This window comes from Saimiri boliviensis, chromosome 4 (assembly GCF_048565385.1).
Source record: "Saimiri boliviensis isolate mSaiBol1 chromosome 4, mSaiBol1.pri, whole genome shotgun sequence".
NCBI classification, from domain to species: Eukaryota; Metazoa; Chordata; class Mammalia; order Primates; family Cebidae; genus Saimiri; species Saimiri boliviensis.
Genome location: NC_133452.1, coordinates 72,780,770 through 72,805,104, shown reverse-complemented (window position 1 = coordinate 72,805,104; position 24,335 = coordinate 72,780,770). Strand labels below are relative to the sequence as shown.

General features: G+C 36.1%; 1 non-coding gene across 1 annotated transcript; it reads right to left on the bottom strand.

Moving 5' to 3' along the window:
• Window positions 1-5,737: 5,737 nt before the first annotated feature.
• LOC120363488 (small nucleolar RNA SNORA2/SNORA34 family) lies at window positions 5,738-5,874 on the bottom strand. The gene has a single exon (XR_005579033.1). It is a non-coding gene; the product is annotated as a small nucleolar RNA SNORA2/SNORA34 family (small nucleolar RNA).
• Window positions 5,875-24,335: the final 18,461 nt, after the last annotated feature.

Below are 24,335 nucleotides of genomic sequence, written 5' to 3'. Positions count from 1 at the left end.
AGAGCACACTTATTAAGGCCTAGTAACATCTTACAAACCAGAGTAGTGAGAAATGTCATCTTGGGAAATGTCACTGTGCCAAACTAGCAGCTGTGGCCACTGCAAAGCAAGAAAGGCATAATCTGAATAGTATTCAGTGAGAGAGAAAAAGATGTAAAGGGGAGGGAAGACTTGCTGCAGAGACAGACTCAGACAGACTTGGTAACTGTCTTACAAATAAGAGCAAGTGGATACAAGTTTCCTAAAGCTCAGAGTAGTATTCATGCTCTGCTATGACTTCCAACAGTCATGACAAGAAAGAAGGGTACCCACAACTATAAATAGTATCCCCACTTCCACAGCTACTACAATAAAGAACACTGTCTGTGAAGATAGCAAGGACAGGAATCACAGCTTATTTAATTGTACAATATTAAATATCACCTCACTAGTTTTCATTTCTTATTCTTCTTTGCTGGTTTATCCTGTACTCCATCACCTCTTAATGTTGGAAGTTCCCAGGGCTCAGTCCGTGGTGGGCTTCTCTCTCTATGCTCACTCTTGGGGATCTTTTCCATGCTCAGGGCATTAAACGCCATTTTTATGCAGATGAACCCCAAGTTTCTATCCCTAGCCAAGAATCTCACCTACACTCAGAATTGCCTATTTGACATGCCTATTTCAGTGCTTAAGACACTTCTCAGATGCAGCATATTTTAAACTAGTCTCCTGATTCTGCCCCCTCAGCATTCTTGACTTACACTGCCAACTATCTTCCTCTTCCAGATGTTCATGCAAAAACCTTACAGACATTCTTGACCTCATTCTTTTTCTCTCAGCCTGCATCCAACGCATCAACATCCTGTTAGATCTATCCTTAAAATTGAGCCAGAATCTGACCTATATTCATTACATTACTCCCCTGCTGGCCCAAATTACTTGCCTGGCTCTTATCTGATCTCTCTGCCACCTTACAGTATATTCTCAAGTGGAATAGCCAGAGGGATCCTTTTAGAATATATCTCAAATAATATGACTGCTCTGCTTAAAACCCAATGTGGCTCTCCATTTCCTCTGAGGGCCAATGTTTCCACATGTTCTGACCTTATCTTCTACTACATTTCCTTCTACACACTCCACATTAGACACACCAGCTTCCCTGCTGTTTTTCAACTAAGTCAGGTAAATTCCAGCACAAGCTGTATCCTCTGCCTAGAATGGACTCCCCCAAAACAACTGTAGAGCAGACTCTCACACTAGTCAAGTCTGCTCAAATGTCACATTCGCAATGAGGTCTACCGTGACCACTTATTTTAAGTTATAACCATCTTTCCTATCCCATCTAATACTTCAGCCTCCATTATTTTGCTCCTTTTTTTCTATTCACTTCCATAAAATTTCTCAACTTTCTATTATACAATATGATTTAATTATTTACTGGATTTTTTATGTGTGTCTTTCTCTTTACTGGTAAACTCCGTAAGTGCAAGGATCCTTCCTTTATGCACTCATGTATCCCAAATACTGACAACATTAACTGCCAACAAAATGATATTAACTTTATATGTTGATTAATACAGTAATATTTAGCTGTTTGCAATCTAGGGAAAACTATTTGTCTATGATATTTTGTGCCATAATTTTCAGTTTGACTTTCAGGGCTGTGTTTGTTTTATTAAATAAGGTGGGAGTATGCCCCACCTACACTGCAGACTATGAAGGTTTGGATATGGCATACAAATTACCTATGCCAGAAAAGCTCAAGGGAATTTACCAATAAGGCATTCTGTTCCCGGAGTATTCAGCAGAGTCTTTTTATGAATTTCTCAAATTTTTCTTCTGTTATTTTCTACTTTTGGTGGAAGGAGAATTTAGAAATTAAAACATATATATATGTATATATTTCATAGGTATATCAACTCTTAGGAATATATATATATATATATATATATATATATGCACACAGATATTTTCTAAATATACTAGCACTTAACATGAGAGCTTATGAAGTTTAACCTGGTGTCAAAAACAGGACTCTAGAGTCAGAGTGCTTGTGTTTCCATCCTGGGGCTTGAATTCCAGTTACGAAACATTCAAGCTTTGGCAAGTTATTTCACATTCTATGATCAGGTTCCCCAACAATAAAAAGGCATAAGTAATAATATGTATCTCTTTGGGTTGGAGCAAATGATACAACACATGTAAAGCATATCTGGAATTGAAACAAAGGATTCAGTATTTCAATTTCCTATGGCTAAAATGAAAATAAAATCACTGAACAAGTGATAGTACTTATTTATGATGGGTGAGATTCGTTTTATTAAAACTTCTAGTTTATGCTTATGCAGCTAATGCTGTGGAACCCTTGAACTTTTTGGTTCTCTCTCTGTATGAATTTAATAATCTGTGAACAAACACTTGATCAGGTGCTATGTAAGAGGATTCTGTCTTATTTTGTGGTGTGAGGAATTCACTGTGGATGTGAATAATTTCACCCACTAATTTATGTGTTTAATTGTAAAGTGCTTATGTTGTGTTAAGCATTCTATGTAATAATACAACAGGAACCTCCCAGATCTGCTGCGTCTATATTTCTTGGAGGACATCAGGACACCTAATTTTTAGTCTCTCCCCCAGGGACTTCTGTTCAACAACTCTGCACCCTGTGTCACTCGGGTGAGTGCTCCTTGGTATATGTTCTCAGAGCTCTCTGCATTTATTCTGTGCCACTTTTCTTAGCACCAGAATTGTACTGTTGCAGTTATTTGTATAATTACTATTTTAAAGTCACAATGCAGGCTCATATGAGTATGAATTGTGTTTGTCTTATTTATTTGTTGTATTTCTACTACCAGTTTTAAAACCTGAGACCTAGGAGTAGACACTCGTTAAGTATTTTAAATAAATGAGTGAATCGAGAGTACTATGCAAAGCATTCAAAACAATACTATATAGTTCTTAAGAGCATCAATTTTAAAGGAAGAAAATTTTGATTTTGAGTTTTTCTCTACCATTTTATATAGCAAAACTTCCTCAAAAAAGTTACATAATGTTTCTGATACTCAGCTTCCTCATCTGGAAAACAGATTTTAAAAATTTCCTATCACCACAAAGTGAATGTGAAGCAGAATCATGTATCTAAAAAGTTCTGCACATTCACCAATACCCAGGATGTAATAAATTGTCATTATTATTATTAGGTTTATTATCGAACAGGTTATTGTTATACTTTTATTTCTAATTGCACCTTTCATTAATATAAAAAGAAACTGTTTTATTCAACCTTATTTGGTTTTCATTTAAAATAAATTTCCCTGAAAAATATTGTAAAATTCTGTATCTATATATTAAGTGTATATATTTGCTGTGAATTAAGCCAATAATTACTAGATTCTTCAGATGCAGATTGCAGCAGCGTAAAGTACTTAAAAGCAGAAAATAACTACAGGTTGTACCTTACTACCCAGTAACAGATTTAATGTTCCAGTGAAGGTGGGGATCAATCTCAACCCTGCCTCTTCTGACTGGATTGCAGCTAACGGTGCAAGAATAGTCAAATGGGGCCGGGCGCGGTGGCTCAAGCCTGTAATCCCAGCACTTTGGGAGGCCGAGGCGGGTGGATCACGAGGTCAAGAGATCGAGACCATCCTGGTCAACATGGTGAAACCCCGTCTCTACTAAAGGTGCAAAAAATTAGCTGGGCATGGTGGCACGTGCCTGTAATTCCAGCTACTCAGGAGGCTGAGGCAGGAGAATTGCCTGAACCCAGCAGGCGGAGGTTGCGGTGAGCTGAGATCGCACCATTGCACTCCAGCCTGGGTAACAAGAGCGGAACTCTGTCTCGAAAAAAAAAAAAAAAAAAAAAAAAAAAAGAATAGTCATATGGTCTGTTCACATGAAGAATTATGAAGTCCCAGCCCCCATCCTTGTAAGAACTCTATGGTACCTTGCAAGAAGATCCACTTGAGACAATTGTAACAGTTTTCTAGTGGTTGAATCCAGCCAGGTTTTAATCAGAATCAGGCAACAAAATCCTTGGTTTTGTGATTCACCTCAGGGCTGGAATGAATCTCGGCCTCTGAATACTAGTCCAAGGGGAATGAGCTTCTTGATTGTAATCCTTGTTTATGCAAATGCACTGGTGCTTCATTAATGCCTCTAGTCAATTCAAAAGTTTTACACATAATTAATTTCATCAATGAAAATAATTTCTCACATCCTTTATACCAGTTCTAACCAGAGACAAAGAGAGCTGACTTGCTTTTAGAGTCTCCAAAAGGCAGTCTAAAAGCTTCTGCTTTAGAGTCTTTAAAGACTTTAAATGTGGCCGGGCACAGTGGCTCATGCCTGTTATCCCAGCATTTTGGAAGGCCAAGGTAGGGGGATCCCTTGAGTCCAGCAGTTCATGACCAGCTTGGGCAACATGGCAAAATTTTGTCTTTACAAAAATACAAAATTTAGTCACTGTGGTGGTACATGTCTGAGGTCCCAGCTACTCAAGAGGCAGAAGTGGGAGGATGACTTGAGCCTGGGAAGCGGAGATTGTAGTGAGCCGAGCACCACTATACTCTAGCTTGGGCAACACAGCAAGACCCTGTCTCAAAATAAAAATTACAAAAAAGACTTTACATAAGTTCTGATAACTCTGTCTCTCGCCACCTCATTTTAACCACTCTGAGAGTATATATAAATAAAAAATTCACATACATACAGCATTTTCTATGCTGAAATGTTTTATGGTAAATTAAAGCAATGTAAAAATCTTTGCTAGATCATTTTATATTTGACATTTTGCATCCTAGAGATACTCTCTTTGTGCCTCAGTTTATGTCTCTAAAATGCAGCTAATTATACTAATTACCTTACATGTTTGGTGTGAGTTTCAAATGAGTTAACACCTATTAAGCACTTAGAACAGTGCCTGACCTATACAGAGGATTCAGTAAATTTTAGCAGCAGCAGCTGCTACTAATACTACCACTGCTGCTATCATTTTATAATTACTAATACTTATTGAAGATATCAGCAGATTAATAAAAATTCTCTGGGTTCCAGGTTGTAATTCTCCTGGACATTATTTTCTCTGAGACTTGTCTGCTCCCTTTTTCCTGCATCACTTAATTCTTTCTTGGTTTCTATGCTTATTTTTTCCATTTACCCAGCTATGAATAAAAGAAATACCCAGGTTATGTGCATTATACACAGTTTCTACACATATCCCTCTTGGACTGCTCAGGTAAGTCTCCAGGAAACTAGTGACTTCCTAGAAAATCAAATTTATTCTCTTAGGTTGGAAATAAGAGTATGGATTAATATGTAGTAGAAATAGAAGCAATGAACAAATGATGACTTCTCTCATAGGTGTGAGACCAGATTTTAAGCCTCTAGAACAGAAGATCTCAACTTATGGTCCCTAGTTTTGATTTCGATGTCAAAAGTAATTGCTTGTCCTATATGGTACTTTTTGTTGTTACTGCTGTGGATTGCGTTGTTTTACTTAAATTGAGGCAACCTTTAAAAATCGGGAGATTTTCCATTAAAACCAACATCTCAAATATCTCTTGAAATATCAGAAGATCAGGCGACAAATACCTGTGTAGAGTCAAGTAGCAGGTGCTCTCCTTCCCGACAGCATGGGCTTTTCCTTCTTTTTTTTCTTTTTTTTTTTTTTTTGACAATTATAAACATTTTATGGATATTCTGGAACCCTAGTATTAAGACTATAAATAAATATTAGCCCACATCTATAACAAATGACTCATGTTTCTTTCTAATGAATTGACCACTACATTTCCGAAGTTATGAAATGGCCAACAGACCATAGAAAGATAATTCTTTAGGCTCCTGCTTGAAACCAACAGCTTCAGCAAACTGCTGGCCTTGATTCAGGGCCAAATGGACTTTTCAATTTGCCTCAGTGCTTCTAGCACTCAGGGACTCACCACCATAAGGTAAATCGACTCTTGATAATTTTTATATGTGACTCCGCTCTTCCATTTCTTTTGGTGTAAATATATTTCTTGTACTCAACCAACCTACATCTGTTCCCAAGTTCTTACTTAATACTAAAATGGATAAAATGTCAGGCAGGCTTCTGTCTATTACCAACCCTTCCACTTGTATACTGAATCCCATTCTATTTTTCCATACTGAAAGATTTTGCATTCTTTTGCACTATCAGTTTTTTTCTCTCAACTGACTTTTGCTCATCAGCACGCAAAGACGCAGTAATATCTTCCCACTTTGAAACAGTTGTTTTTAACATCCCAAATCAAACTACTACCTCATTTCTCTTTTAAAGCAAAATCCCAAATAGTCAATGCATGGTAGCTCTCCTCCACTTATTTCTCTTTTTCTAATCATTGCAATCAGGCTTTTATTCCCTCTCCTCTACTGAAACCACTCTTGTCAAACTTACCAACAACTTCTATCTTGCTAAATCCTAAAATTAACTCTTGGTGGTTACCTTAACTAGGCACTGCAACAGCATTCGACAAGTTCTTCAATAACCGTTGTTTGGAATATTTTCTTCTGTTGGTTTGTATGATACCATATTTTCATGTTTTTTCCTCCTAGTTTATTGACTGGCTCTTTTTAGGTTTACTTGAAGGGCATCTTCATCTTATCTGCATCCTGTTCCTTAATATCTCATTCACATTTAATGTAAAATATCTCACTTGCCACATCTCTTGTCATACTCTGACCATACTCATGCACTAGGCTTTAAATATTTCTCTGAGTGCTGATCACTCTCAGAATTCTGTAGCCTCAAATATTCTGAACTCTGCACTCATATGTGGATGCAAATTAAATATTGCCAGTTGAATACAAATTAGGCTCTCAAGCATACATATCTGTACCTAAACTCTTGATTTTCTTCTTCAGACTTGCTTTTACACCAGCTTTCCAAATCTCAGTGAAAATAATCATAATTTATCCAGTTATTCTTTTGTGACTCTTCTTTCATCACCCTTGATGTGTAATCTCTCACACCCTTGATGTGTAAACAAGTCTACTGCTACTTTCTTCAAGGTATTTATTTAAATCTGACCACAGCTCACTACAAACCATCACAAAAACTCTAGCAAAGACTACCATCATTGTTCACTAAGACTACCACAATAGTTACCTAACAAGTCTACCTGTCTTATTCTCAAATTTCTAGTCAGTTCTCTGCCATTGTGACCTTCATAAATGTTAAACCAAATCATGTTATGTATCGCGATTAAAACCATCAGATGGTTTCCAGTCACTAGGGTGACCAAACTGTCTCACTGTGCCAGGCACTTTCCTAGATTAACATCAAACTTCCATGTTCCAGGAACATTATTGGTACCAAGCTAACTGAGACAGTTGATCACCTTAACTGTAACATACATAATAAAATAAAATAAAAATCCCTACTATTGACTAGATCTAAAAATGATCTAAGGCCTGCCATTCTCTTGTATGTCATGTGCAATCACTCTTTGCTTTGCTCACTCTAGTCTAGCCACAATGGCCTTCCATGGTGACTCAAACATATTAACGTTGCCTCTGCCTTAAATATTTATTTAATAGTTAAATGAATCTAATAAGAAGTATAAAAGGAAAAGACAATTAGGGCTGGGCATAGTGATTCATGCCTGTAATACCAGTACTTTGGGAGGCTGAGGTGAGTGGATCACTTGACGTCAGGAGTTCAATACTAGCCTGGCCAACATGCAAGAAATACAAAAATTAGGAGAACATAGTGGCACATGCCTTTAGTGCCAGCTATTTAGAAGGCTGAGGCATAAGAATCACTTGAACCTGGGAAGCAGAGGTTGCAGTGAGCCAAGATCTTGCCACTGCACTTCAGCATGGACACCAGAGCAGGAGTCTGGCTCCAAAAAAAAAAAAAAAAAAAAAAAAAAAAAAAAAAAAAAAAAAAAAAAAAAAAATTAGGGTGGTGACATGTTTAAAAAACTAATAAAAATAGAAAGAGAAATTACCCAAATTATACCACTACAAATAATCAAGAAATCACAAAGGAAGACAGGAGTAGGAGGAAGAAAGGATAAACAGAACTGTGAAACAGAAAACAAAAATGGCAAAAGTAAGTCCTTGCTTATCAATAATTACTTGAAGTGTAGATGGTTTAAATTCTCTACTCAGAAGACATAGGGTGGCTAAATAGATATTTTTTAAGTATGAGCAATATGCTGTCTACAGAAGCCTAATTTTAGTTTTAAGAACACACTTAAGCTGAAAGTGAAGGGATGGAAAACGAGTGCAGATTAAGATAATTAATTTATGTGTTAACTTGGCTGGGTTAAGGGATGCACAAAACACAGGTAAAACTTTTTTTCCCCCCTGGGTGTGTTTGCTAAGGTGTTTTCAGAATACATTATCATTTGAATCAGTAGACTGGGTAAAGATGATTCACCCTCACCAATGTGGGCAGGCATTATCCAAGCCATTGAAGGCCCAAATAAAACAAAAGGTAGAGGAAGAGTGAATTTGCTTTCTCTTCTGGAGCTGATATGCCCATTTTCTTCTCCTATTGGACATGAAACCCCAGATTTAAGGCCTTAAGAGTGCAAGACTAGCAGCAGGGCTCACCCAATTCCCCTACTCTCATTCTCACACCTTACACCTTTGACCAAAATTAAGTATCATTATATCATTAGATATCCTGGTTGTCAGGCCTTTAGACTCAGAGTAAATTATACCACCAGTTTTTCTGGTTCTTCAGCTTGCAGACAGCATGTTTTAGGACTTTTTGTCACTCATAAGCATGCAAACCACTTCCTATAATGTCTTATCTAATTATCTATCTATCATATATAGATGGGCTTATTGAACACAGCCCCATTATAAGTCAAGGAGCATCTGTATAGGAAAAAAGCTTCTTGACATTGGTCTTGGCAAGGATTTTTTTCACTATGACAACAAAAGAACAAACAACAAAAAACAAACAACTAAAAACAAACAAAACTAAAAGTAAATAAGCAAAAATAAATGAGTGGGATGCCTACAGCTTTGTTCTTTTTGCTTAGAATTGACTTGGCTATGTGATCTTTCTTTTGGTTCTATATGAAGTTTAAGGTGTTTTTTTTTTCCAGTTCTGTGAAGAAGGTTCATTGGTAGCTTGATGGGGATAGCATTGAATCTGTAAATTATTTTGGGAAGTACAGCCATTTTCATGATATTGATTCTTCCTAACCATGAGCATGGAATGTTGTTCCATCTGTCTGTACCTCTCTTATTTCGCTGAGCAGTGGTTTGTAGTTCTCCTTGAAGAGGTCCTTTACAGCCTTTGTTAGTTGTATTCCTAGGTATTTTTTTCTCTTTGTAGCAATTGTGAATGGCAGTTTGTTCTTGATTTAGCTCTCTTTAAGTCTGTTATTGGTGTATAAGAATGCTTGTGATTTTTGCACATTGATTTTGTATCCTGAGACTTTGCTGAAGTTGCTTATAAAAGAAAAGGGAGAATAATCAAATAGACGCAATAAAAAACAATAAAGGGGATATCACCACAGATTCCACAGAAAAACAAACCACCATCAGAGATTGCTACAAACAACTCTGCACATAAACCAGTAAACCTGGAAGAAATGGATAAATGCCTGGACACTTATATCCTCACAAGCCTAAAGCAGGAAGAAGTTGAAACCCTGAATAAACCAATAACAAGGGCTGAAGTTGAGGCAGCAATTAATAGCTTACCAACCAAAAAAAAAGAATCCAGGTCCAGATGGGTTCACAGCCGAATTCTAACAGACATACAAAGAGGATCTGGTACCACTCCTTCTGAAACTATTCCAAACAATACAAAAAGATGGAATCCTCCCCAAATCTTTTGATGAGACCAACATCATCCTGATAACAAAACCCAGCAGCGACTCAGCAAGAAAAGAAAACTTCAAGCCAATATCCATGATGAACCTAGATGCAAAAATCTTCAATAAAATACTGGCAAACCAATTGCAACAGCACATTAAAAAGCTTATCCATCATGATCAAGTAGGCTTCATCTTGGGGACACAAGGCTGGTTCAACATACACAAGTCCATAAACGTAATTCACCACATAAACAGAACCAAAGACAAAAACCACATGATTATCTCAATAGATGCAGAGAAGGCCTTCATCAAAATTCAAAGGTACTTTATGCTAAAAACTCTCAATAAACTAGGTATCAACAGAACGTGTCTCAACATAATAAAACCTATTTACAACAAACCCACAGCCAATATCATACTGAATGGGCAAAAACTGGAAGCATTCCCTTTGAAATCTCGTGCTAGACAAGGATGCCCTCTCTCACCACTCTTATTCAATATAGTATTGAAAGTTCTAGCCAGAGCAATCAGGCAAGAAAAAGAAATAAAGGGTATTCAATTAGGAAAGTAGGAAGTCAAATTGTCTCTATTTGCAGACTACATGATTGTATTTTTAGAAGACCCTATCATCTGAGCTCTGTGGGCAGCAATAGCCGCCATTTTGTGTCTCAGCTGAATGTTTCAGTTTCTCCCTTGAATGTTTCAGTTTCTGTTTCTCCGCTGAATGTTTCAGTTTCAGTTCCTGTTTCTCCGGCTGAATGTTTCAGTTTGTTTCCTGCTGGTAAGTTTCAGTTTTTGAAACTTAGGAAGGCCGGAATTTCTTCCTTTGCCCCGCCTCCCTGCCTGGCCTATTTAAGCTGTGAGCTCAGCAACAATAAACGAGACTTGATCAGACTCCTGTCTTGTCTCCATTTCTCGCGTCTCCTGCCCATCCATCCCCACTCCCTCCCTTCGAGCTCCTGTTGTTGTCCTGCAGGTCGGGACAAGCTCTACAATTATTTTTTGAGACAGAGTCTCACTCTCCAGGCTGGAGTGCAGTGGGGTGATTCTGGCTCACTGCAACCTCTGTCTCCTGGATTCAAACAATTCTTCTCCTCAGCTTCCTGAGTAGCTGGGACTACAACCACTTGCCAAGATGTCCAGCTAATTTTTGTATTTTTAGAAGAGATGAAATTTCACCATGTTGGCCAGGATGGTCTGGATCTCCTGACCTCCTGATCCACCTCGGCCTCTCAAAGTGCTGGGATTACAGGAACAAACCACCACACCCGGCCAGCTTTAAAATTTTTAAATGATTGATTCTCCTTTGCTTTTTCCTATGTTCTATGAGCATTCATAATTTCCAGATGCAGCAGTGATAAGCATGATATATGTGAACCTGATCAACTAGGGTTGCTACAAATGAGAAAAATAATGCTGGCTATATGATGCCGCTCCCACCAATCCTAGGCAGTATATTTCGAATAATATTAAATGAGATTTTCCAGTGAGATGTGGACTGGGGCAGGGTGCAGTGGCTCTTGCCTATAATCCCAGCACTTTGGGAGGCCAAGGTGGGTGGATCTCTTGAGGCCAGGAGTTCAAGACGAGCCTGACCAACATGACGATACCCCATCTCTACTAAAAATTCAGAAATTAGCTGGATGTGGTGGTGCATGCCTGTAATCCCAGCTACTCAGAAGACTGAGGCACAAGAATCGTTTGAACCCAGGAGGCAAGGTTGCAGCAAGCCAAGATCACACCATTGCCCTCTAGTCTGGACGACAGAGAGAGGTTGTCTCAAAACAGAGAGAGAGAGATGTAGACTGGTTCATTTCATCAAACTTTTAGCACTTCCTTGCAGCTCTGTTCCACTGTCACTGTTGTGTAATTTTTTGGATAGTAGGGTAAAGTTTCCTTTGCTCAATTTCCTCCTATTTCTTTTCATTATTCTCTTTTAGATCAGGGAGTGTTCTCCTTTCCACCTTGGTGTGTACAATCTTCAAATATTTTGTGATAACGCACCCTGCCCTAGTAGCATTCTAAAGCTAATTTCAAACCCCTAGAGCTTCATGGAAATTCTGTTGCTTACATTTTTCCAGAGAGGTAGAATGCAAATCAGGTTATTAATATTTCAAATCTAGCTTCATAACACCATGTTTAAAATTCCATTTTTTGTTTTAAATAGAATAAATCCTCTCACATATTCCATTTCTAAATAGCAAAAATGCTAAGGAAACAGAAAAGTCGTACCTCCTGCTGTGTCATTTCACTGCAGAATGGAAAGGAATTGTCACATGAAAAGTTCAGGTAGCTGCTCAGAAAATCTAACCCAACTTACAATATTCTTTTTATTTCACATTATGCATATCCTAATTTCACCTTCACTATAAACTGTGCTTATTTTTATATTCCCTGAAATATAATTTTCCTTATTTAATGTTAGTACATTCTTTTTATTCTAAGAACTTATTCACTTTCTAATGTATTTCATTTTACTCATTTTATAGACTATTTATTTGTATAAGATTCATTTTTTTCTCTCATTCCTGTGAAGGATGGATAATTGTCTGTCATCAGAAAATTTTATGAATATATATCTTGCATGTTTTATTTTTCAAGGAAATAATAATTCTTTGTATTACTACAGCACCTTTCATTTTATAACTCTCAGTGCTTCAAAAATTATCCAATTGATATTTATATAGTAGCTACTGAAAAAATTAAATGGCAGTAGACATTTTGTAAATATTTAGATATTGGGATTATAACTAATTCTATCAAGCAATTGAAGGTAAATTAGTCTCTTTTCTTGGAATAGTTAATTTGGTTACAGCATGGCCCATCCATGTCGCAGCTGTGGATATCTTACCATTTGGGCTTCTTCTGCCCTAACTGGGTGCCAGGAATCTTCTAATAAGTATATGTTTCAGTCATCCCCTTTTTAGGTCAGAGGTGGTTTCTGAGAGAACCTGGAACATAGAACATAATAAATGTTAATTTCCCATCTATTCTGAGTAGAGACTAAAATGCATCTTAGGACCAATCATTTTGGTAAAATTATACAAATTATATGCAACTTAAAAGGTCATGGGATAAGGATAAATTTCTCATCCTATGCCACTGCATGTGATTATGAGTGCTGTTCATTCTGTTTGTGTTCAATCCAGTGGCGGAACAAAAATGTACACATTAAAATACAGTGGGAGAGTTGGTTCTAAAAGTGTCAGTGGGGTCCAAAGCAAATCACTAGAGATAAAATCATAAATTACACCTTGGAAACTCAAGAATATTTGCAAACTCCAGTGCTCAGAGTTTGCATTCCAGAGAGGGAGAACAATATAAGTAAAATCAGTTCTGAAAGACTGAAGCTTACTATCTGAGTAAAGTCAAGAATGGTTTGTAGCAAGAAAATGAAAGCCTCCTAAGATAGTGACTATAAGCATTTTAATTATACATATGCTTTGTAATCAAAGAAAAATTTAAACATCTAGAACACAAAAAATGTGACAACTATAGAATTTTCCAAACTTCTGTTATTCAAAAGTGAAATTTTCTTCTCCATGTTTCTTTTTTCTGTCCCACTGCCAATCAATTTGGGTTCTCATCATCCCCATTTCAAATACTCAGGTAAATAATATAATTAAGTCAATTTGAGAGAAGTGACTCTCTCCTTAACTTTTTTTAGCTGTTCAAGGCCCAGAAAAATGAAGTGTACTGTTATGTGAAGAGTATTTGAGTGAGACCAGTTTCTTTGAAAATGGAATAGTTTGGAAATGTGTATGTCAGACTGACATGTTTCTTAAAAGGATAGTAGCAGATGATGACCACTGAAATTTGGATAGGGATGAAAATATTTTAAAAACTGCTGTTCCATTAATCATTGATCTGTAACAAGACACCTCTAACTTAGTGATGTAAAACAAACATTTTTTTTTAATATTCAGATCTTCTGAGTCAGGAATTCAGGTAGGATACTATAGGAACAGCTTCTTTCTATTATATTATGTTTGAAGTCTCAGCTAGAAAGACGTGATGCCGAAGGATAATGCAATGGCTAGGGGTTGGAATTATCTGAAGGCTTTCCACTCGAATGACTTGCAGTTGACGCTGGCTATGGGCTGCGACTTCGGCTAGGTCTGTGGTCACAATACCTACACATGGCCTCTCCATGTGGCTACTTGAGTTTTCTCACTTAGCATTTTAATGAAAAAAAATATGTAAAGGAAAATGAACATGAGAAAATGTTCATATCATTTGGCATATAGGCAAAAGAAGTTAATATGTATAATTTTTTGAAGATTCTTAAAAATTAGTGAAAAAGTGATGAACAAATAGAAATTAAAATTCATTAAGAAAACAAAAATAGCAAAGAGTTAACAAGTGCATTAAAAATACTAATTTCTCAATCACATAAAGAAATGCAAGTAAAATTAACAATAAGATAGATTTTTCCCCTTATCAGATTGACAAAGATGAAATTTTGGAGGTTACCTTCAGTTGTCAAGAGTGTAAAGAAAAGGAAAGTCATATTCCAGACTGTCCTCCAAAAAATATGTAAGTTTACACTACCAGTGAGAGAGCAAACTTACATAATTTTTTTGGAGGACAGTCTGGAAAATGCATGATAATTTAAATTGTGCATATGCTTTGGCAGAACATTTTAATTTCCAGGAATTTATCTTCAGGAAATTCTTAAACAAGTACAAAGATGCATATAAAATGTCATTCAAAATTGCATCATTTATAATTAATAGTAAAAAATTACATGTAATTACATATTAATGATAAATAATAGCATAGTGTATAATTACTAGTAAAAAATTACAAATGACCTATCCTATAAAAAATAAGAATTGGTCAGATGTCATTAAAATAATTCAGTAATTTATTTTTATTGACATAATAAGATGTCCAAGATATAATAATAATGGAGGTGGGGGAAAACATGCAAAACATTATGAACTATTTTTATTTGTTTATTTATGTGTTTGTTTATATATTTATTTATTTTGAGATCAGGTCTTGCTCTGTCATCCAGGCTGGAATACAGTGATGCAATCACAGTTCGCAACAGCCTCAAGCTATCCTGGGCTCAAGTGATCCTCTCACTTCAGCCTCCTAAGTAGCTAGGACAACAAGGATGTGCTAGGATGATCGGCTAATTTTTGTATTTTTTGGAGAGATGGGGTTTGTCATGTTGGCCAGGCTGGTCTCAAACTCCGAGGTTCATGCAATCCACCCACTTCAGTTTCACAAAGTGCTGGATTACAGGCATGAACCACCACAACCAACCTTAACTTTTGTTAATTTTTTAATAGAAAAATCTACGTATGTTTTAATGTGTAAAAACTAAAATACCCAGAACAAGAGCTTCAACCAAGAAATATATATTTTTTAAAAAATGCTTACTTTTAAGTGTTATATATAAAGACAGAAAGACATTTATTCGAATATTTGTTGAACGCTTGCTTGGTTGCAGATAATTTTCCTGGGCATGGGAGATAGGAAACGAAGTAAGCAGAGCCATGAGTTGAAAAGCAGAGTGTGGATGTGATCACACAGGTTATCCTCTCTAACCCTTCAAAGACGATGATTCTTTGTAGACTTTTTTTTTTTTTTTTTTTTTTTGGCTCTTTGATAAGAATTCAGAAAATTGGCAGGGGAGGAAATGGGAAAGTATTAAGGAATGGTAGGTAAGTTCATTACGTATTGAAAACTAGGAACAGAAGCTATTGATTATAGACCTAATAGTCCGTGGGACTCAAAACAGTTTTTTCATGGTTCTGTGAAAAGAGGCTATGAAAAAAAAACAAAAACAAAAACAAAAAGAGGGTTTCCGTTGACAGAGGATGGAAAAGGAATTTTTAAAAATATTCTAAGGATTATTGGCGATTTTGTGTGCCTTTTACAAAGCGCACTAGTAGATGAAGTAAAGGATTTGTGTTTATTCGAAATTACTTGTCTACTGCCTGGTTTATAAGCACTAGAATGGAGGGAGTGCAAAAGCAGGAAACTTCGACCTAGTCGGGAAGTCAGATGAAGCCTCACTGAGATTATGGTGTCTAAACTCAGATTTAGAGATAAGTATCGAGAAAAGAGCAGAGATCCCAGAAAGAAAGATCGGCATTTTAAAAGCCCATAGGGAAAGTCTCCAAAGTACCTTAAATCAAATCAAAGAAATCTAGTCTGCTGAAAGAAGCTGTGGTTCAGGAAGTGAGCAGGACATTATACATACCTTAGAGACATGGATTTTAATACAGTGTGTGTATTAGACTTTAGGCCATAAGGCTCAGGCCTGGTAAAGGACCTGGAACCGAGATTTCTGGAAAAGAAAAACTTAGAGCTAGACAAGTATTTCTCCATCTTGGTATAAGGACCGAACAAAGAGACAGTCTGTGTTCATGAATTGGTAAACTTAATATTGCTAAGATGTCAGTTCTTCCCGATTTTATATATAGATTAAATGCAATCTCAATAAAAATTCCATCAATCGGTTTTGTAAATACTAACAAATTGATTCAAAAGTTTATATGGAAAAGCAAAAGACCTAGAATAGCTAATATAATACTGAAGAAAAACAAAAAAAAAATTGTAGTGTTCACAGTTCACTATCTCAAGATTTACTAAAGAACTATGATGATCAAGACATGGTATTGCCTAAAGGATAGACACATAGATCAATGGAACAAACAGAGAAACCATAAACAGACCCATGCACATATAGCAAATTAATTTTTGACAAAGATAGAAAAGGATGAATGGAGAAAGAATAATCTTTTTCAACAAATGACTGGAACGTTTGAACATCCGTATGTGAACAATAAACCCAGATACAGGCCTTATATTTTTTACAAAAATTAACCATAAACATAAATATAAAATGCAAAATTGGAACACTTCTTGAAGAAAACAGGAGAAAATCTACATAACCTTGGGTTTGGTGATGAGTTTTTAGATTGAACACTAGAAGCACGATCCATGAAAGGAAACAGATTGATAAAAATTGGACTTCACAAATTTAAATTTTTTTCTAGGTTAAAAGAACTAAATTGCACAGTGAAAAAAAGTCATAGTCTGTATAGGCTGCCATAAAAAAAAACAGCTAAAACTAGGTATCTTATAAACAACAAAAATTTATTTCTTACAGTTCTGAAGGCTGGGAAGCCCAGCAAATTTGGGTCCGGTGAAAATCCTCCTCCTCATAGATGATGACTTCCTGCTATGTTCTCACAGGATGGAAAGGGCTAAATAGTTATCTGTGGTCTCTTATATAAGGGCACAAATCCCATTCATGGGGGCCCTTTAGATTTGGAAGATCTTACAAAGATTATATCTCAAAGGCCTTGCCTCTTAATACTGTCACCTTGGGAGTTAGGATCCCAACATATGAACTCTGGGGGATACAAATATTTATACAAAAGCAAAATACAATCCAAGGAATAGGAGAATATATTTGATAAAGGATTAGTATATAGAATACACAAAGATTTTCTACAACTCAACAACAAAAAACAAAAGAATATTTTTAAATGTGTAAAGGACTTGAATATGGAGATATTTCTCCAAAGAAGACATACACATGACCAATTTACCAATACATGCATGAAAAGATATTTAACATTACCAGTCATTAGGGAAATGCCAATTGAAACCTTAATGAGATATAACCTCATACCCATTAGGATGGTTGTTAGGAAATAAATTCCCAGGAAATTGGTAAGGATGGAGAGAAACTGGAACATTTCTGCACAGTTGGCAGAAATACGAAATGGTGCAGCCACTATGAAAAACAATGTGGAAGTTCTTCAAAAAATTTAAAATAGAATTATTATATGATCCAACAGTTCAGCCTCTAGGTATGTTCCTAGTGGTTTTATTCACAATAACCAAAGTGTGTAAACAACCCAATTATTCACCTACAGATGAATAGATAAAATTTTTACAAGGACGAATAGTCTTACCACACAATTCAGCGATTGCTCTCCTAAGGTACTTACTCAACTGATTTTGAAACTGTATACACATGGAGACTACAAAAGCTACAACCTCTGAGTTAGAGACAGACATTCTGCCTGTCCCATGGGTAGAAAAAATCATTCTCAGCAAAATAGGATCCAAGCCTTACCTTGCATTAAGGGTGCAACTCAACTTCACAATATCCATACGGGTTCAGAAACCTTGAACAAGAAGCTAGTATTAAACATAGCCGCAAACCGGTGACTAATACCATCCTGGTAACATCGAAATTGCAACACAGGGACTTGCAAAATCCAAGGAATGTCCAGGTCTTTGGGGGAAAATCTCCCAGTGGAGAAAAGCACAGCAAAAGCCAGAATGAGACTATTCATATTAAGGCAACAGAGATCAAAGAGATTCAAAAGCCTGTTTAAAATAAGTGAGTTTAAAATATTCAGAGAGATCAAAGAAGCAAGAGAATCCATCAAGAATAAGGATTTTATGAGGAAAAAAAAAAACCTCATGTATTTGAAAAAGGACCAAGTGGAGATTCTGGAAATAAAAATAGTCATTGAAATAAAAAAAAAAAAAAAGTAAGTTCAACAGATAAGTTGAACAGCAGGCTACTGAAATATCAAACCAGATTAGAACAGAAAATTCTGCATTAATCTAGCAAGAGATGATGGTTTGAATAGTGCAGTGGCAATTAGAGTAGAAAGAAGTGGAGAAATTTAAGTATTTAGAAGATAGAATAAACAAATTTAGTGAACTAAAATACTTAATCCTCCCCCAGATTCATTCCTGACTTAGAAGCGAGGCACTGTGGCTGTGGTCTAAAGGTGATGCAGTTGCTTCTCACAATACCTGGCACATGATGTAGAATGTTGCTGTCATTTCATTGTGCTGTTGTTATCATTAAAGTTGATTAGCAATTGCTGAAAACTTAAAAAGGAGGTGGTGAGTCTCCTAATATGTTTAGGGTGCCTGGACCCTATCTTTTGTTGCATTTCATTGTTAAAGTATTTTACAGAATGGCTTAGCAAGACAGAGCTGCTCTTTCTGCCACATTGCACAAAATCTGACTGAGACATTAAATAAATCAGATAGCTCAGAAAACATACATCATTGTATGCAATAATGCATCAGATGACAAAGGAAGCAACCCAAATCAGTATTTGGAGAGACAGAATTATTAAATCAGTGATGCTGGCCCAGCAGCAGCAGCAGCAGCAGCAGCAGCAGCAACAGCAACAGCATACTATTATCTCACAATGCTGAAACAATTTGGTTAGGAAGGCATGTGGAAAAAGATTTGTCACACAATTAGAGAGAAGCATCTTTAAAGCTTTCTTTTAAATAATATGTAGACTCGTTTTTATGGACAAATTCTCTCCAAATAAAAATTTTATGAGAATATTCAGTGTTCAAAAATGTTCAGTAAAATAAGCATACTCATGCACTGCTGGTGGAAGGCTAATATGTACAGTTTAAAAACATTGTCAGCAAGTTTTAAGCAGCCTAAGAATATTTGTACATTTTAATGTAATAATTCAACTTCTAAGAATGTACTCTAAAAGAATTGTAGAAATGAAGAAAGCTATGCATTGAAAATGTCGTTTATAAGCAAAACATTGGACACTAAACAGTTAACCAACAGGTAGTGGTTGTAATAGATTGTCTGGTTATATTGAACTATTACACAGCCATATAAATCTACTCATATAATTTTTAATTAGTCGTGCACAATTGGTCTCCTTTTGTTCCCCACCTTCCTGATCCAGTACCTTCCATGCCCTTCCCTGGCCAGTTTTCTGGCAGGCTGACTACTTCAGGCTGCATCATATGGTTTCTCTGCCTTCTGGGCTTTCAGTAGACTTTGGTCTATGAGGGTCACTGGCAGGAGATCAAAGGGTATAAAGTGGGAGAGATCAGTGTATTTCTTTCCTAATCCCTCTCTGCTATAGGGCAGCTTCTCCAGCAGAAGCTGTGTCTCTTTAAAGCCACAATTGCCATGAAGCTGTCCTTCCTTAGCCACATCAGTTTCTACTGAGCTTCCAAAAAATATCATGTTCTTCTTTTTCCTCTTGGGCCCTATAACTTGCTGCAGTTGCTGGCATTGGATGCCCAACAACTCATTTGTTTCTGATCTCTAACCACAATTCCATTTTGGAATCCCTTTGTGAAAATCTCTTCATTTAAGCTTTCTTAGGGAATTTCATAACCAGACTGAGATGTGTGTGAATTTCTTAGTTTTAAGACTGCATTGTTAGTATGACCTAGTGTGAAAATACATACAAAATCTTGTAGAGAAACAATGAACATGATTCTAAAAATTATGAATAAGAAAGACATATTAGCTTCATCTCTTTCCTGCTTTCTAAATATTGTTACAATAAACACTTATTTCTTTATGATAAAGTAGTAACTAAAAATTAAACTACCATATTTTAAATACATTTCTCATGCTAAAAAGTATATTAGCTTTTTTTTGTGATTTTCTATTGATTTTCAATTATTCAGTGTTCTTTCATAGAAATATACCTAGTCTTGTTCACATCAGAATACATGTCCTGCCATAAATTGTTCTTATGGCTTACTTTCAACTGAGATCTTCCTATTCTTGAAAGGAGATAATTTGAGACCCAATTTTGTTCCTACTTTTTAAGGGATAGAAATTTCAGTATCTTTGTTTTAAAATTTCACCTTTTATAGATATGAGTTTGCCCAGGTTTGTTACATGGGTATACTGCACCCAGGTAGTGAGCTTATTGCCTTTCACGATCACGCCCTTATAATTATTTTCCTAATTAGCTCATTCGTTCTATATGTTATTTCCCTAATACTTACCACAAAATTAACTCACACTATCACCATAAATGCTCAAGAAATCGAAATAATCTGAACCACCCTGCCCACCATTATTCTTATTATAATTGCTCTTCCATCCCTATATATTCTATATATAACAGACGAATTTAATAAACCCTACTTAACCCTTAAAGCAATTAGTCACCAATGATACTGAAGCTAAAAGTATTCAGACTGTGAAGACCTAGCCTTTGACTCTTACATAATACCAACCTGTTTCCTTGAACCTGGCGAATTCCAACTTCTTGAAGTAGACAATCGAACAACATTACCAATAGAAGCAGATATTCGTATGCTAATTTCATCACAAGACGTCTTACACTCATGAGCCGTTCCATCACTGGGCATTAACTTCACCATGTGGTGAACCACAATCATTCTACTTGTTTGAGAAAATTTTTTTTAAATGTATGTTCTACAAAAACCTATTCAGTACTTACCACATGTCAAGCACTGCACTCATTACTATGCCTTCTTAGAGCATAGAAGAAAAGATATGTTAATTGAGTAATCACAGAAATCATTGTTTAATTATAAACTGTGAAAGACAGCATAAATAAAAGTATATAATATGTCCAGGGATGGCTGGGAAATGTATGAAATGTTGGTCAATAGCATAATGATCCTTTTACCCCATAGTTAATAAAAGTTTTCAGTCTCTAAGATTTATCTCACCACACGAACTTACGATATTTATAATCAACTCTCTCTAAAATTAATCAAAGGATTTATGCCATGAAAGACAGCACAAATAAAAGTATATAATATGTCCAGGGATGGCTGGGAAATGCATGAAACGTTGGTCAATAGCATAATGATCCTTTTGCCCCACAATTAATAAAAGTTTTCAGTCTCTAAGATTTATCTCACCACATGAACTTACAATATTTATAATCAACTCTCTCTAAAATTAATCAAAGGACAGTAACTTGGAGCAAACTTTTTTTTTCAACATTACATCCAAAAATCAGAATACCTGAAGTCTATTCCTGAACCTCCCCAAATTCCATCAGAGGACTTAGGCAAGTAACTTTACCTCTCTGGGCTGCTGTTGTGTTACTTGCAAAATGAAGGTGTTGGATCAGGTCACCTCGAAGACTACACCAAGCTAAAGAATCTCTTATTCTATAACCTGAGAGACACTCTCAATTACTACAAAATAATCCTATACCTGTAGAGATTACCTGTCATACAGAAGCTACAGGAATATTGGCATTAAATTTTGATAAAGGATCATTTTTGTCCTGTACCAAAATAATTTATAACTGTGTAGAATTAATAATGAAATGAAAATAGGAATTGCTTTTGGTTTTGAATATAGCATCTGATTATCCTGAAATGTAGTTTCCTAGAGGTGTATCTATTCCCTACAGAAGTTGGTATGGAATATGCTAAATAATTTCTAGAAGATAAATTAATCTTTATAAGGTAGTAGCCACCCCAGAAAGCTTTTCTCTTTGCTCAATATAATGTAAGTCTACCTGCTATACACATTTCTAGAAATGCTCTATTTCTCCCAAACACACAGCGCATTGATAATTACCTGCTTAACAGTGTCTTTCTTCTCCGCTAGACACAATATTCCATTTACTGCTGTATGATTCAGTTTTTGCTACAGTAACAAAAAAACAAACTTCTGGGAGTCTTAGAATAACAAAATTATTTCTTGTTAAGATTTTATGTGAATCCAACATTTGGCTGGCTTGACTAAGTATGACTTCAGGCTTCTAGTTGAGTTCAGATCTTCTCCACGCTGTTTTCATTCTGGAACTAAGACTGCAGAAACTGATTACATGAGGAATGGTATTTTGGCAAATGGCAATAACGCAAGAGGAAAGAGAAACTCATGATACTTCTTAAGCCTCATTTAACATATTAATAGTCTTATCTTCACACATTTCATTAGTCAAAGCAATCCCATGAACAAGTCCAAAATCAATGAGGGTGAAATATATTCTGCCCATTCTGCTGGGGATGGGAAAATAAGCTGTTGAACAGTAATAAAGTCCAGAATATATGCCCTTCACATGCTATGGCACATGGTACATAGTGGATGCCTACAGTTTCTTTTATTTTATTTTTTTGAAGAATTTATAAAATTTGATGTCATTTGTTTCCCCAAAATAGTCCATGTTCATTTATCTGTCTTTGAAATATAAATGCTTTTCCCCTCATATGACAATAGCAATTTATGACTTTAATTTTTACCAAATTCAGCATAGATCAGGGAAGAGTTTACCACCATTTCCCCAGTTCCTAGTTCAGTAACTTTCACATAATCAATGTTCAATAAATATTTTTTTTTTTTTGAGACAGAGTTTCACTCTTGTTACCCAGGCTGGAGTGCAATGGCGCAATTTCGGCTCACTGCAACCTCCGCCTCCTGGGTTCAGGCAATTCTCCTTCCTCAGCCTCCTGAGTATGTGGGATTACAGGCACGCGCCACCATGCCCAGCTAATTTTTTTTTTGTATTTTTAGTAGAGACGGGGTTTCACCATGTTGATCAGGATGGTCTCGATCTTTTGACCTCGTGATCCGCCCGCCTCGGCCTCCCAAAGTGCTGGGATTACAGGCTTGAGCCACCACACCTGGCCTAATAAATATTTTTGGTAAATGAATAAAAAATGAATCTATTATCCAAATATTATCTACTTTTTTAAACAAATAAAATAAAGCTAAGGTTAAGATCTAGTAAGTTATTAATCCTAGGGCACTCTAGCATCACTTTCTATATAAATCTAGTGAGTCATTACACCCTTTTGTGAACTCTATTGAAAATTTATGGTATACTGGTTGGAAATAGTTTTTGAAGTTAAATATACCCTACTGAGATTACATGGCATCATGGAAATAGTATTTTAGACCTATAAATTTCATCCTCATACTTTAAGGATGATTATCAGTACCTTAAAAATTAATATTTAATCTCTCATGGGGTATTGTCCTTTGATGTGTTAGTCTTTACTGTTCATTAAAAATATTTTCTGTGTACTTATTAGGCTCAAGCTTTTGTTTGATATACAAAAAAAAAAAAAAAAACAGTTACTGTTTTTCGAGGTTTGTTTTCTGGTTGAGTAGATATGTTGTGTTTTGAAATAGCTACAGCAATATCTGATGAGCACCAAATGAGGAAAACAATACTATTGGAATTCAGAGAAGAGAGATAACTTCCCACAAGTGTGATTGGGAAAATCTCATGAAAGAAGTAGAATTTGATTGAACCTTAGAAAATGAGTATAATTTTCAGCTGGGAACAGTGGGTCAGGCCTGTACTCCCATCACTCTGGGAGGTGAAGGTGGGTTGATCACCTGAGATCAGGAGTTTGAGACCAGCCTGATCAACATGTTGAAACCCTGTCTCTACTAAAAATAAAAAAATGAGCTGGGCATGGTGGTGTGTGCTTGCCGTCACAGCTACTTAGGAGGCTGAGGCAGGAGAATAGCTTGAACCCGGGAGGTGGAGGTTGCAGTGAGCCAAGATCACACCACTGCACTCCAGGCTGGGCAAGAGAGTGACATTTGCTCTCAAAAAAAAAAAAAAAAAAAAAAATTGGCATGATTTTCACAAATGAATTAGAGAGGGAGGTTGTTTCAGTGAGGAAACATATAAATATAAAAAGTAATAGGTATAATAAAGCAACATTAAGAAAGCCAGAGTAAAAGCTATGTTAGTCCCTGCTTACATTCCAAGAGCCCCAGTGGATGCCTGAAACTGTGGATAGTACCAAACTCTATATATACCA